The sequence below is a fragment of the Harmonia axyridis genome, chromosome 4, assembly GCF_914767665.1.
Source record: "Harmonia axyridis chromosome 4, icHarAxyr1.1, whole genome shotgun sequence".
Lineage (NCBI taxonomy): Eukaryota > Metazoa > Arthropoda > Insecta > Coleoptera > Coccinellidae > Harmonia > Harmonia axyridis.
This window is the reverse complement of record NC_059504.1, coordinates 19378873-19400643: the sequence shown is the minus strand read 5'-3', so window position 1 is coordinate 19400643 and position 21771 is coordinate 19378873. Positions and strand designations below refer to the sequence as shown.

Below are 21771 nucleotides of genomic sequence, written 5' to 3'. Positions count from 1 at the left end.
CAAGAAAACTTCCCACAACTCGTAATTACCCGTTTCGGCGATGTGAATTGGCCACCAAAGTCTTGTGATTTATCACATGTGGATTTTTTTGTGGGGTTATGCGAAGGATTGTATTTATGCCGATAATCCTCAGAGCTTTGACGATCTGAAAAACCTACAAGTTATTGATGAGATATTGCCCGAAATGTGCCGGCGAGTCATCGAAAATAGCCTCACAAGGATCGAGTCCTGTAAAAGATCAAGCGGAAGACATTTAAATGATATTGTATTCCACACATAATGACTAAGTCCAAGCATTATATTGAATTAAAAATTTGATCAACCTTATGAATGAAAGTGTGTTTTATTTACGTTTACTTCCGGAACCACGAAATTGATGATCCTTTATAACAAAAAAAAAAAAAATTAAATCACAGTTGAACATCGTAACAAGTAAAATAAACATAACTTCAATTTCGCTTCTAACGACTGGGAAGCATATTAACATACGGTTTGTGTAAATCAAGCACTCGGATTGCTTCCGGAAAACAAATTTCCGCTAGATCATACATCGCCAGTTCATTATTGCTTGTTTACGAGGATAATTCGACAAGCGTGTTGCCAGTGCGTGAAATGTTACATTTCTATCGTAATTATAGACTCCTGGAAATGAAAACAAACACATTGAAACAGATCCGATTTGTAGCATGGCCCTGATACGTAACATATTATACTGCCCGTACTTGTAAAGAGGTAGGTACATCATGTGTCATGTCGTTTTCATTCATTGTTGGGTTCTATGGAACAGTAATAAACAGAGATAGAGGGAGCATGTGTCATTTTAAGTAAGCAAATTTTGTCCCCAACATGAACTATCAAATTTGACATGAAGCGCGCGGAAATGAAAACATATCAGTAATACGATAGTTCACTTAATTCGCGAGTTTCTTCACAAAGAACGCACTTTTCATGTCCCATAGTGAATCGACGTTTCATGTTAACTCAAAATATATTGAAATAAATACTTAAATATATCGGAAGTTCAGGAAACAAACTTCAAGCGCACCAAACGACGTGAAACAACCAATGACCCTAGGATACCAAAAGTTGCCAAACCTTGGATTTCAGTAGGTAGATACTGAAAATAATCAATATTATGCTTATTAAAAATTCGACAATTAGGAAAAATATCGGATTAAAAATATCCAAATTTGAATATTTAATCGAGAATCACTCAAATAAATATATTTCATTCTATATAATATACATTCATAACGATATGGTAAAATTGTGAATTTGAAAATATAGCACAATCCGACAACGTTATCTAAGCATGTTGGGGACATGTAAAAATTGCGTATACTCCCTCTATCTATGTTAATTACTCTCTGGGTTCTATGGAATAGTAATAGTTATTTATAATACAAGTGCAGAAGGTATTGATATTCTTCCACGAGTTCAAAATTCAAAAACGAGCCACGAAGTGGCGAGTTTTGGAATGAACGAGTAGTAGAATGAGCCTTCTGTACGAGTATTATACATTTTTTTCTCTTATTCATTGCATTTTCGTTGAAATTAATGAAATATTTCCATAAATATATTTTAGTGATTTTTGCATTGAAAAATGTTGGTTGGCAGAACTGATTTATTTAAGGAAAATTGATGAATTGATAGATAAAGCCGTGGCGGAAAGTTCGGAGTACCAACATAGAATAATAAAATATAACCATGAAAACTGTGCGTTTCTGATATATTCTCGCACGATTTTGTTCTACAAGATGTGGGAGAATGAACTGAATAACCACAGAATTAGAGGAAAAATTATTCAATATTTTCTCTATTCCATCGAGAGGAAATGTTGTATTTCAATATGAAAAAACAATTTTCAGCTTCGTGTTCGTACTTGGATGTAATCAAAATGACACATTTTTATGTGATTATCGAAACAACCTCCATCTGGTTGTTAATTCTATAAGGTTGAATAAGTATAAGTTGTGTGGGATCTAATTGGCTGCGGTTTTTATGGTACTACTGGAAACACCTCCTTTTTCTAACCTCCCTAATCTAATTTTGATCTGAAATAAATTGCACATCACCTGTCCCAAACCGACCCCACTCCACTGCAAATAATAACATTCGTACACCGACCTTCCGAAAATCCACTAACGAAATATTTGTCGGACGGTCCCCGTACTTGCGACCTTTACGAGTTTATCAAAAACGATAGCCGTGTCAACCTGAGAATCCCATTAAAAGACAACAAAAGAGGCTCGATAGGGACAATATTTTAAAATGTTGTCATATATTGGGCACATTGTTTGATGTGCGCGACAGAAAACACACAGGGTATCGTCAAAGGACTGTCGATCCATTGTGACTTATCACACGATCGTCATCAGTAAAGAACGATAAACCTGATTTTTATGACTCTGTGAATCGTCGGGAGAAGTACAGTCGACCAACAAAGTCGACAACTGGATTCAAGGGGAATTGAATCAATTAAATCAACTTTTAATTTTTTTAATAATACTAATATAATTAATTTGTATATCTCGTTCTTCTTGACGGAACGTAATCTTGAAATTCAAATAAAAACAATATTTATTTACTACATACATATTTATGAAACAATTTACTATCGTGAATACGATATCTCCCTAACAGAAACATCTAGAAACTTAAAATTTTCGGGGTAGGTTCGAATCTTGAATGGGTGAAATCCGACAAAGGGTTCCGTAAATATTGCCTTTCGATGTTTTGTTTTCCTGTTAATTCTAGACCTGCGGATTCGATCGAGATGAAATTTTGCATTTTGATATAGAATAGTTATTTATAATACAAGTGCAGAAGGCATTGATATTCTTCCACGAGTTCAAAATTCAAAAACGAGCCACGAAGTGGCGAGTTTTGGAATGAACGAGTGGTAGAATGAGCCTTCTGTACGAGTATTATACATTATTTTCTCTAATTCATTGCATTTTCATTGAAATTAATGAAATATTTCCATAAATATATTTTAGTGATTTTTGCATTGAAAAATGTTGGTTGGCAGAACTGATTTCTTTAAGGCAAATTGATGAATTGACAGATAAAGCCGTGGCGGAAAGTTCAGAGTACCAACATAGAATAATAAAATATAACCATGAAAACTGTGCGTTTCTGATATATTCTCGCACGATTTTGTTCTACAAGATGTGGAAGAATGAACGGAATAACCACAGAATTAGAGAAAGTAATTTTCAAGCTTCGTGTAAAACTTCATGTGGATCGTGTAACGAGAATCATAGAAATTTCAAGAAAAATATCGAAAGAGAAATGACTCCTGTATTTTCCTGAAAACGAAACCGACGAAGCTGAAATTTCAGGTCTTCATATCGAATTACAATTTAAAACTCTTTGCGGAAATTCAAGCTAATTACATCATCAGAATTACATCTCCAAGATTACAATTGACTTATGAAGAAATGGTTAAAATTCAAACCTATTCACGACAGTTTTCAATTTCACCATTACTAAATTCAATATTATCGAATAATAAAATTTTTCATCATAAACCTCAGATTGATAATCTCTTCTTGGTCGTATTCTTTTCAATATTCATTTGTACGATTGTCGTAGGGAACTCTCACTCTAATCACGAACACCTACGATAAACAAATAAAGTTATCAAACTGACGCAACAAAAATGTTCTTCTATTTACCAGCTCCTACTTCGATGTTGATGTGAGAAGAAACTTGAACTTATATTTTTATCAGTTGAGACTGGAGCATCCGATAAGGTTATTAAATGAAGTATTTATTTATAGGTGGGAATCTCTATAAACAAACTACACAGTAATACATATTATGAATACCTGTATCTAGTATCTTTTATCAGTGGAATAATACATAATTGATTTTTTTTTTGAGTTATTTGAATGGATGATTACATTTCGCATTTCAATCTTTAATTCACGGAATTTTGTTAAATTTTTATGAGTATTATTTTATGTTTTATATCAAATTTTGAAGAGTCCTGCGAAATCTAATGTTTTGCTTATAAATTCTTTTTAGTTCAATAACTTAATAAATTTTTGTTTTATCATGATAATTTTTAAAACATCATCGTACTTTCTCTAGATTCTACTTAGGTGTTATTATACAGAATGGCTCACATAAAAGAAACACCGAGACAGGTCATTTTTTATTGATTGTAGATTCGTTTTTCGGGAAAACTCATGGTTGAAAAATATTCAGCTGAACTGTTATGTGGGCCATCTGTATAAATATTATACCTGCCTCAATATGTCAACCCTCTATTTTAATAATTCTATATTGTAAACAGTAAAATTTCCTGGAAATTGATAGGTAATCTTTGATTTATTATTTTCATTTCAACAACAATAACATAATTTATTCAAGTATATTGCTTGAAATAGATAATAATAATTAGTTACTACACTTTTATTTTCACGAGACTTATAATTTTTTCAAATTTATTTATTCAGCAATCAGACACAGTAAAAAGAAGATACAAGCTAAAGTGGTGACAAAAATTAAAAGGTAACATATACAAACAAGACATATAATTTTCGGGTGTCCCTGGTAGATAAGCAATTAATTGGTGTTAATTCCATTGGTCTCTAAGTGTAGTTGCTTTTATGGCTCTATTTATGGGCGTCTTACTCATTTAGGGATTCTGCGAAGTTTTTGGACTCTTGATCCCAGCCTAGAAGACATCGATGACTCATCTCTGGCGTGAAATTGTGATTCATGACCCTATTTTGATGATACATCCGCAAAAACAGTCAGCAGGAAATGTGGCGCCTTATTAGTATTTTATTCTGAAGAGGAAACCGCTAATTGTTCATTGGAATATCGATGTAAGAAGATTCAGCATTTGTGAACACAGAGAAATTTGAGAATGTAATATACAAAATAAATTTGTCTACAATGTGACGAATAGTGAGTCAATTAACTGAATAATGTCGTCCATAAATTCTTCTCAAACCAACCAACAATAATTCTTTTTAAAAATCAGTCCAAAATTATAACCTTATAGATAAGCAATATTAGTCGCTCAAAAGTGTTTCATTCAAGATGTTTTCCTACGAGAAATGTTACTTTAAAAAAATGCCATTTTCCAACTTCGTCTCCGAAACTAGTATTAGGATTGAGTTGTTGGACCCTCAGAGTAAAAAACATAGATAGAGGGAGCATATGTCATTTTCAGTAAGCAAATTTTGTCCCCACATAAACTATCAGATTTGACATGGAGCGCGCGTAAATGAAAAATTATCAATGATACGATAATTCACTCAATTCGCGAGTTTCTCCACAAAGAATTCACCTCTTATGTTCCATAATGAATCAACGTTTCATATCAACTCAAAATATATTGTGATGAATACCTTAATATATCAGAAATTCAGAAAACAAACTTCAAGCGCGCCAAACAACCTGAAACAACAGATGACTCTAGGAGAGCAATAGTTGTCAAACCTTGGATTTCAGCAGATAGCTACAGAAAATGATAAATATTCTGCATACACTTTAAATACGACGAAATATCGGATTCCAAATATTCATATTTGCATATTCAATTGAGAATCACTCAAATAAATATATTTCATTCAATATAATATACATTCATAATGATAGATATAGTAAAATTGTGGATTTGAAAATATATCACAATCCAACAACGTAATCTAACCATGTTGGGGGCATGTAAAAATTGCGTATATTCCCTCTATCTATGTTTATTACTCTATGGTTGGACCCATAGACTTTCTTGTTCAGGAGGTCATATTCTACAAAATACGAAAAATTCAGAAAAATTGACCGGTGAAAATTTTTCTATGAAACTGCTGCCTGGTCCTTTCTAATAGTATCCCAAATGGGGACTAATTTCGATCAAACAATTTAAAAATTTCTGAACGTTGTTGAAGCGTGTATCTTTTTATGATTGAATGACACAACCAACTGAATCGAATGACATTAGAAATGACAAAAAATAATACAGTATTACCATTATACATACAGGGTGGCCACTTTTTCAATAGGATTGTATTGGTAACTTTTAAACCATAAGAGTTAGAAGGTCGGTCAAATGGAGAAAAAGTTGCATGCATAGAAGCATTGTCAAGCAGTTCAAACAAATCGAGATTATCAGGGCCGGTTATTGAGATATCATAAAAAAAGTAAATTCTGTCATTTTGATTTTTCTTTTTTTTTTCCCACTTTATTTCAAATACTATCAAAAAATGTTACAGGAATTTTTTATTCGACAGTAAATTGTTCTCAATTTGACGTAATCAGATTCCGTATCCAACGTTTCGTGCTCTCTGGGCCATCCTCAACCTCATTTTTTTCAATACGGACCTGTATATTTTATTACACTTTTCGAAATAACTTTTAACGCTGAAATCAACGATATATCATACAATGTCATTCAAAGTTGATTTTCAGGTGTTTTTGACCCTTATCCAAATTTCTTTGGGTCGGATCTGTATTACATTTCGGTACCATAGTTTAATTAACAACAAGCAATACATTTCGATGAGAAAATCATCTTACTCATCTTGAACTAAATGGAACATATCAGAATCAAATCAAGAAACAAGTAATAATTATTTACATATTTCAATTCATAATAATTAATCGAATTATCATTTAATGAAAGACAAATCGAATGATTATTCGAAAGTAAATGAAAATGAATAGGAGTTAGTGTTCGAAATGTCCACCATTTTGTAAAATGCACTTAACGGTTCTGGAACCCATACTTCTTATACATTTGCTTATTTCGTCTTCTTGAATACCTTAAAATACATTCTCAATCTTCTCGCGAGAAATCACTATTGTTGGATTTGTCATTTGTTCCAGAATCGAACTTTATTTTTATATCATTACGATATAAGTTTTGAAGGCTTGGTATTCAAATTTAAAATCATTGTATTCGCGTCTCTTGACTATTTTATTAAAAGCAGTTTTTGATAAATTGCATTCACTAAAGATCCGACCCAAAGAAATTTTGATAAGGGTCAAAATCACCTGAAAATCAACTTTGAATGACATTGTATGATATATCGTTGAATTCAGCGTTAAAAGTTATTTAGGAAAGTGTCATAAAATATACAGGTCCGTATTGAAAAAAATGAAGTTGAGAGTGGCCCAGAGAGCACGAAACGTTGGATACGAAATCTGATCACGTCAAATTGAGAACAATTTACTGTCGAATAAAAAATTCCTGTAACATTTTTTGATAATATTTGAAAAAAAGTGGGAAAAAAAGAAAAATCAAAATGACAGAATTTACTTTTTTTATGATATCTCAATAACCGGCCTTGATAATCTCAATTTGTTTGAACTGCTTGATAATGTTTCTATGCATGCAACTTTTTCTCCATTTGACCGACCTTCTAACTCTTATGGTTTAAAAGTTACCGATACAATCCCATTGAAAAAGTGGCCAGCCTGTATACATTCAATTTGAAATGTATATGTATAATGGTTATACTGTATTTTTTTTGTCATTTCTAATATCATTCGATTTTAGCATTTTAGCATTCCTCAATAGGAATGCTACAATTTGAAATGTATATGTATAATGGTAATACTGTATTATTTTTTTCCAATGGAACCCCTAAATCATTCTGGTATGTTTCATGTGGGCCACCCTGTATGAATAATGAGCATTAGTCGAAGCTTGATCGTTTGTCCTCAGCTTTAATCGATTTTAAGTGTTTTCAGTCAGTCCTTGTATCAATTATTCACGATGTTTTCTATGTGCCCATTAGGCAACATACATAGTTCATGAAATTCTTCGGAAGGTAGCTTATCATCCTTCCTTCCACATGAATATTTCAAAGAAAAACGTATTAACAATGAACGTAGCTACGTAGCGTGTGGTCCAACAAAAATGTCGCCGAGGTAACACCTGCCATCCTGTATAAAATACGGGTTTGGGATCGAACTCCATTCCAGCTTGCTTCTATTCGGATAAATCAAATTCCTGAACTCTCTTTCGACTGTGTTTAATATAAACGGAGACTCTGCTTCAGTTCGAACTTTTGTTGGCAGATAATTTATGGATAACCTACCAAAATGAAGATTATCCTATGATATATTGATGTTTAACCGGTGCAAGAATTCCATGTTCTTAATAATAATTGTCTAGAAACATCTGTGTATGTCGCATTCAATTACATCGAACAAGTTTTAATATTGGTTTATTATTTCCTATTTTAACGGAAAATGACACAGGATGAAGAGAAAACATAAAAATGTAGTGCGTAATTAATGAGAAATTAAAGTTTATCCGATCTCAAAGAACTATCGAGTGCTTTTTGGCTAGATAAATTCACGAAGCCACATAATAGTTATTTATAATACAAGTGCAGAAGACATTGATATTCTTCCACGAGTTCAAAATTCAAAAACGAGCCACGAAGTGGCGAGTTTTTGAATGAACGAGTGGTAGAATGAGCCTTCTGTACGAGTATTTTACATTATTTTCTCTAATTCATTGCATTTTTATTGAAATTAATGAAATTTATCAATAAATATGATTTAGTGATTTTTGCATTGAGAATTGATGGTTGGCAGAACTGATTTCTTTAAGGCAAATTGATGAATTGACAGATAAAGCCGTGGCGGAAAGTTCGGAGTACCAACATATAATAATAAAATGTAACCATGAAAACTGTGCGTTTCTGATATATTCTCGCACGATTTTGTTCTACAAGATGTGAAAGAATGAACGGAATAACCACAGAATTAGAGAAAGATCATTTCTCAATTAGTCCAGTCAATTTTTGCCGACTTGAGCCCTCACGAGAAAGTTTTAGGGTAGTTTCTTCGGGTTTATATGTTTTTAGGTGCTTAGTCCGAATCTGCGGTGAAAAAAAGGTGAAAAAATTCATTTTTGACGTTTTTTGCTTGTAACTCCGATAATATCATTTTTTTGTGAACGACCTTCCTAAACAAATTATGTATGTAATATTTCCTACAAACTACCCCAAAAAGGGTTTTTTTTTTGCAGAAACAGACAAAATACGCCAATATTCAACTATCGTTTGAGCCAGATCAATTTAACTTGATAAAAGAAATTTGTAGGAAATACTATATACTTTGTTCTTGTATAAGGAGGTCATTCACAAAAAATTGATAGCTTCCGAGCACCGACAAAAAAATGAATTTTTTTACCTTTTGTTGTATTTTTTTCAATGTCACGAAATTTTGGTGGCAAACCTCAGATTCGGATTGAACACCCAATAAAACATATAAAATCGAAGAAATAAAAACAACCCCAAAACATTCCTGTGAAAAACACATATCGACTGGACTAAATAATGTAAGTCCAAATTCAATTTCAATACCTCTACCTATATTATGTGGAAGAAAACGTGAACTTCAACAGTTTCATAAATCAAATGTGCAACGAGCCAAGCTTTAAAATAAGTATTAAATAATAATAAATAATAAAAATAAATACAAGTTACACTTAGGTACTACTCATAAGTTTTTACCAAATAATTATGAAACACCTTGTATAACAGTACAAATAACCTGTCATCATCATCATTGAAGTTGATTCTACCCAATATAAGCTTCTCCAAGTTTCCTTATACTTTCGACTGGTTCAACACGAAAGAAGAAATAAAATCATCTTGTCTGCAACATTCATAAAGATATCCCAGAGAGATCTTCTAATTAACTCATTCTAATGGCGATCCGCGGGTATCTCAACCCATCTCCCCCCCCCCCTCTGTACCCCCCTGAACCTGCCACAGTCGACTGCAAAGGGTCATCTCCAACGTAGGTGTACTTGTGTGGTCCATATTTGAAAAATCAATAAGCGCTCTTTATTTACCGTGGCCATTATATTTTACCACGCATAATTTTGGTTTAATGACTTCATGCCGAACGGCAGACCACGACAAAAGATCGAACTGAGGAGCCGTACCCACTTCCATTCAGATTTCAAGTGGAAAATGAGCTTAATTCGATCGGCACGGTTCGAAGTGGATGATGTCATTTCGGGTGTTATTCCATTTGATTATATCGTACTGTAAATAATTCGTGATTGGAATTGGCGGAATTGCAAGAAGTGCAATATAGAAAAACATAAGAACTCTTCGCAGTTTTATTTTGGAATGGAAGAAATTGCAGAAACGGTCAAATAACTGGTTAATAGACAAAAGATCTTCGGTTCTTGGTAAAATCTAGTTTCCAACAATCTAAACTCAGGAAATTAAACCGTTGGATCCGTATGTTACACCTGAATTTAACTGGCAGAGTGAACTTAGCCTTTCCAGAAGTATATTGAACAAGCAGCCCCTTACAGCCGGTTCACTTCGACAGTTGAATTCATTCAAACAGACGTGGACAGAATGGAACTTCTTATACTACAACTTTCAAGATCTCCCTCTAAAAAATTAAGGCATAATCAGTTTTGAAAACCAATAAGAACAATAACAGATTTACGAGTATATACATACATAGACTAACATCTTTGCTTCCGCCGTTTTTTTCATAATTTTAAGTTTTATTGTAAAAAACTGGTTATACATTTATGATCCAAAGTATTGTCCATCGCTGGCCACTACTTTCACCCATCTTTCGGGCACCGTTCGCATCCCGCGTTGAAAAAACCAATTTTTACTTCTTCCTAAGACCGGAAGTGCTGGTTAGCCAGGACGTGTGCCATTAATCGAAACAAGTGAGATAGTCCGAGTGAGCAGAGTCTGGAGAAAACGGTAGGTGGGGTAGGACTTCCCATTTCAACGTTCCCAAGTATGTCTTGACCACTTTCGTAACATGGGTTCGAGCATTGCCAACCTGTAAAATCACTCATCATGTATCTCCTTGTATTGCGGCGTTTGTCTTTCAATGCTAGGCTCAAACGCATCAATTGCATTCGATAACAATCGCCTGTAATTGTTTCAGTCGATTTTAACAACTCACAATACACTACGCCTAGCTGGTCCCTCCAAATACTGAGCATAACCTTGGAACCGTGAATATTCGGTTTGACCGTCGATGTGGAAGCATGACTGAGATATCCCAATGATTTTCTGCGCTTGGGATAATCGTAATGAACCTATTTTTCGTCTCCAGCTACAATGCGATGCAGAAATCCCTTCCGTCTTTGCCTTGCCAGAAGCTGTTCAGAAGCCAACAAACTCCGTTCAACATCTCTCGTCTTCAACTCGTACGGCACCCAATTTCCTTATTCCTTGTTTCTGAATCATTCCCAAGACTTTTCTGCATTGTAAAATGGCTTGTTGCGTCACTCCCAATGATCCTGCCAATTCTTGTTGCGTTTGACACAAGTCTTGATCAAGTAATGCCTCCAATTCTGCATTTTCGAAAACCTTTTCTCTTCCACCGCCATGCTTTTCTTTGACGTCAAAATCACCGTTCTTGAAGAGTTGAAACCACTCTCGGCCGGTTCTTTCACTAAAAGTGGCCTCACAATGGTAATTGAAAGCATTCGATGAGCCCCAGCCGCAGATTTCTTCATATTAAAGCAGAAAATCAAAACCCCCCGCAAATGACGAGAATTTGGCTCGTAAGGTGACATATTTAATCGGGAATAACTTTATGAGGCAGACACAAATCGACTAATATTTCAATGGCGTTGTGTTTGCAAATACCTTACCTTATTGTATGACATCTACGATCTATTAATTTCGACTACCACTTACCTCTACAACTATCTATTGCAAAACGTCGCGGAATCAAAGTTGTACACCTAATATTTTCAAAATTTGTAGAAACATGATTATAAATAAATCAAATATATATGTTTCGATATGGTATTTATTCATTTTAGCCTCCAACATTGAAGTATCCTCTTCCAAATGAAGATCTGGAATCTTCTTAATGATATTCCGTTTATGATTATTAGATTGTGGCTGTGAGATCAAAAAAGGAAAGGTTTATAGATATAAATTAAAATATTTAATTTAATTTTGACTACACGAAAAGAAAATACCGTTTCACGCGCTATTATCTAAATTAATCATCTCTTCATTCCCATAATAAACACGTTGATAGTTAATGATTTTATCTCGGTCTTTTAAAAAGGCCGCTCTGGAATCATTCATTCATTCGGTTCTCTGAAGCATTCACAATAATGGCCAAGCAGGGATATACTACATAAGGGGACTTGTTTGAATTATTAAAAGTGCTTTTAGTAAGCCTTTTGTAACAGGTGCGAAAGAAATTTGTTTCGGACTTGTGAAATTTTACGCGGTAGATGTTGATTGAATTTTCTGATTTGTATAATTTTCGAGTCAATACTCAACTATTCCCTTGAATTCAATTTCAAGCGTGGAATAATTGTGAACCTTCAATCTACAAGGCGATAAAACAAAAAATATCGGGAATTCTATTCAGTTATTCCATTTCGAGTAGAGAATATAAATTAACGGAAGGGCTGTATAATGTATTCGAACAACGTATGTGTTGTAAAATCTCAATAAAATTATAATTTATGGTTAAGACAAAGAATTTTTTCCTCATAAATAATATTGAGCTCGGTTTTCACTGTGAGGGATGTTATTTTCCTAGCTGTAACAGAAGTAATTTGCACAGTTCAAAAACTAAACATTAATAATAATAATAAAGTTTATTTGCTTTCAACACAACCTAATATAATATTCTAATAAATATTGCAAATAAACACGATGAACAGAGGCTCACTAGAGGTTTGCCTGTTAGTTCTGAAAAAAAAAATACAAAATTCTCTTCCTTGAACGTCGTGACAACAGTATACAAAAAAAAACTAAACATTGCTTCCATAATCAATGTTCAGTATTAACCGATGTTTTTAATTTCTACCGAATGCACCGTTTGCTAATTACCGATGTTTAGCTAAACAGGAGATAAATAATAATAATGTTTATTCAAAATGAACATAGAGATGTTTGGCAATATTGTAAAATTTCGACAGTAATCATAGAGAAATCAAGAATTTCCGTTTTTTAGGATATAACGAGCGTTCATTAAAATTCGTGGTCAAGAGTGCTGTGGAGAAATTAGAATTGATTTTCTGTGATTACAAGTAGCGCTTAGCTTGTTTCCAAATTCGAAGTATATTTAAACAAATATTAGCGATATGGTACAAGATAAGCCCTAATTTCTCCACAGCACTCTTGACCACTAATTTGAATAACCATAATGTTCTGTGCTTTTGTTTTCGGTATACTTCATTAATTTTCTCTACAGATTGTGTAATCAATTTCTAACTGGATCTTTATATAATTTAGATTCTCTTGATATTTCTTCCCGAAATCCGTAACAGATACGAAAAAACTACAAGAAACCAAAAAATGTAGTACTGGACCAAAGTTACTTTTTACTTTTTTCAAACTACATTGATCCACCAAAAAAATTTTCTGAAGGAAAAATCGGGCACTGTTCCAGAACAATATCACCCTGTAACTTTGCATTCAAAATTAGCATATCACATGATGACAACTTTGAATTAGAATATCAATGTGAATTTGAGATGATTTTTTTGTGAAGGAAAGGTGCAATTAGAAAAAATCAAAATTCAATCTCGAAAACAAAGCTTGTGCGGGTTCATTGGACTTTTTTTATGATCCGAGGAATCTGTTATTTCGGCTTGACTGGCTCGCATTCATATCAAAAACATTCTTTGATGTTTTATTGATATCGAAAGTGGACATTTCCTTACGTTTTTAACGTTAGTTATGTCCATTTCTTATTTGCGCATAGAAACAATTCATTCAAAAAGTCATCTAAGCAAAGTGACATGTATACATTCCAAATTCTATGGTATTGTCACATTCTTCTTCTTCTTCTTCTGTTAAATAACTATAAGATATGACAAAATTTAAACTACGTAGGTGGACAAACGAAAATTTAATGGCGATAAACATGTATTGTGCAATATTCACTTATTCACGAATTTCATTCGAACAATGGTGTCTGATTGATCCACATAACAATGACGGAAATAATCAATAAAAACCTCGAATTACAATGCCATGCATCGCAAATTGCATTATTTCTCATTTCTCTATGCTCCTGTCGGCTTCAATGTCATACACCGGGATAAAATCAATTTCTCCTGTTGCATGAAACGCCCCTAACTAAGAGGCAAACAACGTCACAGTTTATTGGATACAGCCTAAAGCTTTTAAGACTACCCTTCTTTTTGATACCCAAGCATCATTTATTTCACTATCCCACAGTCCGAATTTTGAACATTACACGTTCCGCTATTTTTTGGATTACCCTGTCTGGATGGCGAAGAGGCTGTTGTTAGGGGTACCCTCATCTACGTCTGAGGACTTCCCCACCGAAATATATCGCAGGGGTGGAGGTCCAAGCTAGTGCAGCTCCCTTGACAAATAGGGTGATATTTTAGGCCTTATCGATTATGTTTCTGTTCCTTTTGGGTTGTATTCTTTTTCGATGTTTCAGCACAGTTAAATACATTCGGAAAAATAAAAAAGCTCTGACTAGAAGTCGCTTGTCCAAATTTGTATTCATTAATTCTTTTGATACTTTCAATACAATATTTTTTATAACTTGTTCTCGACAAATTTCTCAAAGAAACGAAAGAGCATATGAAAATAATAAATGCATAATTGCATTTATATTCAGGGAGGGTCTTGAAGTTGAACATCAACTTTATATTCCTTTCATAAAAAAATACTCTTTTTCTTTGTCATTTGTCCAGATTGAAGGTTAAAAATTATAAGCATTTAATGGTTTCACAGTGGATTAAAACACTCATGTCCTTTCGATGCTTAGGTACACCACCAAATGTATAAAATGGAGAACCAACTCATAACATGTAGATTCAGAATTAACTGATAAGGATGTTAAAACTTTTAGCATGTTTACACTCCTCCAAATATCTCCTATGAAAGCTATCATCGTATTATCTACCTGTTAGTGCAGGTGTTAATTCGAGTCACTAAAATCCCAAACCTTAACTTCCAAGCACGTATTCCTGTATGCTGTGAATGAGGATTATCGATAAAGCAACATGGGGTAAATTTAATGGCCCTAAAATAAAGATGTCAGCGGTTTCATCTCAGAAGAGTTGACAACTTTCGATTGTTAAGCTTCCCGAACATCCAATGAAAGACGTACCATTTTATTTTTCCTTAAACACAGATTAGTGAGGATGAAATGACCTGAGAGACTATTCAGTTTTAAATAAACAAGAAATGTTAATTTTTTATTCAGGATCATCACAGTAGGTAAATACACATTTTTTTAATTTTATTCAAAATTCACAGGCATTTTACTGAGCTAGAAGAATAAATGTGTTATAGCAATCGATGATTTGTAATTTCTAGGAATAGATCTAGAAGATTGACGTATAGATTTTTCTTAGATTTTTGCAGACTATACTAACATTCCGAAAAGTAATAATTTAATCAATTTCTGCATGAACTGCATGAATTTGATCCATCGAAACATTAATTTCAAATTAAAGAAAGAAACAAATAACCACATATCATTCTTAGACCTTTCAATATCACACTTTAACCAAAAAATTGTATTAAACGTGTTTAAAAAACTTACATCCACTGAAAGATGCATTCCACTAGATTCAAATCATCCATATTCTTTTTAAATTTCAGCATAACTACAAATGATAAATGATTCACAGAGCTTTCACCTTACCATTATCCAAAGTTAACCGCGAAACTGAAGTAGAAATTATAAAAACAATACAAACATACAAATATAAAGAATTTAATAAATCAAAAAATATCACGAAAACCAAAAAAACAAAAAATTCATTACTCACTTTTACTACAGCGATGTAAGTGAAAAAGTAACTAATAGTATTTTCAAATTGAACCTCAGTATTGCCTTCAAACCAATGAATTGAATATCATCGTTGGTATTCAATACAAAAGATTCAACCCCAAACACAAGTAGATAAGGAGTTAACATATTCCCACAATTGAAAACACTAAATTTATACATATGGGCTCAAAAGACGAGAGACTCAACTATTTGGAATAAACTAGTGTACAGAAATAGTTTCGAAATTATGAATGAAAAAACAGAACTGTGTTATTTCTAAATATACAACGCGATACCTGAAATCCTAGACTCAAAAATGAAAATGAAATAATAAGAAAACTTCGACTATAACCAGAGGTCCCAGCAATCCAATCTTACAATAGAATCAGGCTGTTAAAACACCAAATTTCAGTACAAAGTGGACAAAAAAGAATAACCATTCATTCAACTTTGGTCCAACTCTTTTCTATTTCCCCACAATAAAGATGATATCAGTTTACAGGACGACTAGTATATAGAAATATTTCTGCTGAAACATCCCAAGCATGCCTGCCAATCTCTAAACAAACGTATCGCCAGATCAAAGGATCCATCTCGATATTCGCAACTTGTGAATTTCAACAATGAAAAAAAACATCTGTATCCACCTTCAGATCAATCGATTAGTCTCGAAGTTTACGAACCAAACCGTCTCAAAGAACGTTATCGAAAATAGCCAACAAAGGCGTACGTAATCCCTTTCATCGTTTTTATCGACAAATGTGTAACATATCCGGAGGCTTTGGGCCCATTGATCATTCAAAGTGATCACAGCCCACTTAACTTCATTCTGGTCGGGATTCTAATTGAAAATGGCGTACCATTGTTGACTTGTTCACGAGCGACCAAGTTGGCTTTGTACGGGACGGCAGACGGTGAGACATTATTCGCTCAGTCAAACACAAAAGGTTGAAAAGTTCCCCCAGGTAGTAAATTCCACATCTTCAGGACGCGGTGTACAAATACCTGAGATGCCAAATTAGTGGAACGTTACACACACGTCATGGAAGGGGGAGTTATTTGTTGGTATTAGCGAGTTCGAGTGTTGTACTACCTCTTTTTGTTGACCCAAACAATTTCTGTATTGAAATAACTGTCAGTTATAGCACCAGACCATAGTCGGAAGTTTTAATCGACGATAGCAACTTGTTGTGTCTCGTCTAAACACGTATTTTCGGCGTTATTCGTAATAACGATAATATTGAGGGGCCACGACGTTACCCATGGGGAAATCCCTCAATTTAGATCTTGTTACGAATATCATTTTCAAAATTAGATCATTATTTGTAATGATTACTGGACACAACAAAAGCTGTTCTGCCAATAATTCGACTTACATTTAAGAATGGCAATTGATTTTGAAAATGTGAAGATCATTAAATTACAAATTTTATTCGATTGGAATTCCATAATTACATGCACATTTGAAAATAAATGTATATGTATGATATTTGTGTTCATGTTTATTGAAATCTCATTCTTTCGAATTTTGACAAACGCGTTGTATTCAAACTCTCAATTGCATGTTGATAAATGAGCAATAACTACCTTTTGAAGCCCACCAAATTTCATTTGAATATCTTGACCGGCTTCAGAGCAATAAATAAATGAATAGTGTGTTTTAAAGAAAAACTTAAACTTATCTCGGAATGAGAAGTATTGGCCAACGAAAATTATTTAGAAAACAGAATCACCTCCTGCAGTTAGTCGCATTTATTCATTAACATTCTGTATATTCCTCTTACCGCGTAGATATTTCTAATGTAAAAAAAATATTGTTTATGATATGTGAGTAAAGGTCTTATTTTCTACTCATGGAATTACGACAATAGTAATTTACGTAACAACTCCGGAAAATAGGGTTTTTTTGGACGAATAGACAAAATTCCAGGACGAGCGTAAGCAAGTCCTGGAAATCTGTGAGTCCAAAAAAACAATTTTCGGGCGTGTTGCGTACAATATTTTTTCAGCAACCATGTAAAATAACACTATCGCTGCTGCTTTCCATATTTTATTGCGATTGCGATAAAAAAACATGCAAATTTTTGACAACTAATTTCATATGAACTGTCAGCCGTTATCTCGGTTGCTATGGATTCTATGATTCTTTTCCGGCCTAGTCCGAGAAGGACGTACTTTCCGGACTAGGCCGGGAAATGCTACTTTCTCAGAGAAAAAGCGTCCGGGAAGTGAGTACTTCCCGGACGGTTGCCGAAAAACATTATTTTTGTGAAAAAAAGGCTCGCTTTACGCAATAAGTAACTATTTTGCATTCTTTTATACATTTTCTAAATGTGTTACGTAAGTAATCTTAGAAACAATAAATACTATGTTATATTTAACAGTATCCTACTGCCTTTATTCAAACTCAAATTCGTAAAGCACTCATTAAAGCACCTTCCAAAATTAATTGTTACCAACTTGGAGCCGCACATTCCTCAAGTCATCAGAGCCGTTCTGGATTGATGCGAAAAATTCATCTTGTCCAGTTGAAAGCCTTATCGGAGCCACTTGAGGTTGCAAGCACGTGAAGAACGGATGTTAGGTTAGGGAGATAATTTATTCTGCAAAGGGGAAAAACGAACCAAGGCAGATGTATTGATTTTTCCTAGAGATTGATGGTGATGTCACGAAATAGATTCAATGACCGAACTGCAATAAGATAGACGGAATGACACATGTATTCACTGGAAAACGGTATAATAAAATTGGCGTGAACTCCTTCGAGGTTAACCGCCAAACGTGTCGCAGAGGTAAATTTGGTAATAAAATTTCGGATAGAAATTCAGCAGTAACCATAGAATTACATATTATACTCGTATGCCGGATATGCATCAAATATTTCTGCTAATTGAGAATGATGAAGTATTGCACTTTACCCTTGATAAATCAATAAAATAATGGAATCAATGATTTTGATTTTGTATTAATTTATTCACATAACGATATCGTACCATTTGATGTTTTGTAAGTCTTTTTTTTTCTAGAAAACGGCATAATAAAATCAAAGCGAACTCAACAGTTATAATGTAAGATGCATAGATAGAGGGGGCATATGCCAACATAAACTATCAAATTTGACATGACGCGCACGGAAAGGAAAACATATCAGTGATACGATATTTTACAAAATTCGCGAGTTTCTCCACAAAGAAAGCACTTCTCATGTTCCGTAGTGAATCAACGTTTTATATTAACTCAAAATATATTGAAATAAATACCTAAATATATCAAAAATTCGGAAAACAAGCTTGAAGCGCGCCAAACGACGTGAAACAACCGATGACACTAGGAGAGCAATAGTTGTAAAACCTTGGATTTCAGCAGATAGATACAGAAAATAATTAATATTCTGCTTATTATAAATTCGACAATTAGTATTCCAAATATTCAAATTTACATAATTCATCGGGAATCGCTCAAATAAATATATGTCATTCAAAAAAATATACATTCATAATTATATAGTAAAATTGTGGATTTGAAAAAATATCACAGACAAAACGGTAGATTTTTCAGATTTATACCTTCTTGATTTCGAGAGATCGCCTAAGTTTCAGATGGCGCATACAGCGTTTATATTTGACATTTCTCTCGATTCTCGGCTCTCGTGACCTTTGAGTATAGAATAATAATATTTTATATTCTATGCTCGTGACAATCTTCTATACTCTGTCATTATATTCCATTCATTTCATTAAAAATTTGGTAGAAACTGAATTGTAATTTATTTTGCAACTTTGCAGTGTCTAAAATCAGTATTTCATTTTTAAACGGCGCCAGACAAATAGCGGGAATTCGAACTTTTCTGAAGAGCGCCACCTTACAGTACTCTGGTTAAGCAAAACACCAAATCAAGGGGTGGTCTGAAACAAAATCGAATCAGTGCACACACCAAGTTTCCAGTGATATGTCAAACGTATCACATCATTCAAATTGAATTCTATGACAGCATTTCGCACAGAATTTCGATACAAACCACAAAATTAAAAGTGTCAGACGCACATAACCTAAACATCAAAAACCATCGAACCATATTTCAGATTGATCGCTCGATTTAATTGGTTGGATGTAATTCTATTAGGATGACAGAACGCCAGTCTGGTATCGGCGACAACTGACATTTGACTGACGCATTCCGCAGTGTCGGTACTGGTTGAAACAGACCGGTTGAAATGCATCCCGACGGTGTCGTCCTTTTCGAGATAAATCACCGTTCGAACGGTGAGCGTGTCCTCACAAGAATCTACAGGATCGGGCCTATTTATTCAAAGGCCATAAGAGAGTCTGGCACGAACCTCCTGGTCAGAGGCAGGCTCGAAATTCTTGAATGAATCATCGGCATCTCGATACCACGGTTTCCTCTAATTTATAAGGACCAGTGTTGACCGCTCACCAAAGTCGCCAGCCACGGTGAAATAAGATACTATTAATAGGCACCTGTACCTTGAATATTAAATTCTTTCGATGGGCAAATTTGAATTTTATACTGATTGACAAGCTGGGCTACTTGAAGAATTTAAATTGGCGGAGTCGTTTCGATTGGTGCATCGGTGTTCATCGAGTATTTTCGGAACACAGCCTTTTAAAATTCTATGGACGGTTTCGTCACAGAGTGAGCAATTCGTGTCTGTGATTTCTTGGGAAATATCAATGATCTAATAATATGTAGATAGAAGATACCATGAACAAAGAGAAAGGGATTGACTGCAACATAAACGAGTGAGAGGCACGATGTTTCATGTTTCCATCAACTAACCGGAGTTACAACATAGTTTGATGGGCACTACATATGGAAGCCATCAATAACATTCTATGATTGGCTGGAGTTGAAATACAGATTTCTTCATCCTCTCCTTCGTAGTCACATGATCGAAGTCTCATCCTTTATTTCTTCAATGTTAGGGTCATTTCACGATCGCCCAAAGGCGCAACTGTCAAAAAAACGATTTTTTAATTGCAATAATTATAATACGAGTATCTCTATGATATTTACTGACATGTCAAGTGAAATTAAAAGTTTTTTGGGACCTTCTTCTTCTTCAACAGTGGCTTTTATGGGTTCGCTCAAGCATGTAACCAGATTTGCTGTTAACTCTGTGTATCCTGTATATAGGTACAATCATTTTACAGCGTCTGCCGTCGCCTTACAATACCCAACTTCCATTTTTTTTTATCTAGACTGTTTCCGATAGACCTTACACTCATGAACTTCTTTTGGACCTTTCTTTTCTTCTTCTTCACCAGGCTGACCAACCTAGCGTCTGCATTCATTCTGCATACATGCCCACATATCATATAAGCTATTTTTACTATATTTCTTTTATTATGATATTTACCGACACTTCAGTGAAATTAAAAGTTTTTGGGCTTCCCTACATCATATTGTAAAAATGTCTGAATTTTTCATCTATCCGTCAGATGTTGAAATTGATATGTAATTTTATATTTTTGTCATGACGTAGCTACGTCATGCCACAAAGTCTTAATTTATGTTTAGACTGAATTGTATTATAATATGATAGTTATTTATTTATGACACAAGTGCAGGAGGTATTGATATTCTTCCACAAGATCAAAATCCTAACGAGTTTTGTAATGAACGAGTGTTAGAAGAAGCTTTCTGTATGAGTATTGATTTTCTCTAAGTCACAGAATATTAATTGAAATTAATGGATTATTTCCATGAATACCGTTTAGGGATTTTTGCCTTGAAAAATGTTGGCAGAATTGTTTTCTTTATCACAAACTTGACACATAACTAAGATGCATTGAATCCAAACTGAGATATTCCTGCACGATTTTTTTTTCTAAAAAATTTGTCACAGGATTAAAGGATATATATTTCATATGTCGGGATTGGAATGAAGATAAATGAGCAATGGAAAGAGCCATAGGTACTAAAACTCCTAAACGTTAAATCGTTAACTTTATGTTGCTTTCTAACCATCAATTCTAGGTATG

At 33.9% G+C, this 21771-nt stretch overlaps 1 protein-coding gene across 1 annotated transcript in view; it reads left to right on the top strand.

Annotated features, from left to right (window-relative positions):
• LOC123678506 (glypican-6) overlaps positions 1-21771 on the top strand; it is a 127912-nt gene that overhangs the window by 93827 nt on the left and 12314 nt on the right. The window lies entirely within an intron of this gene.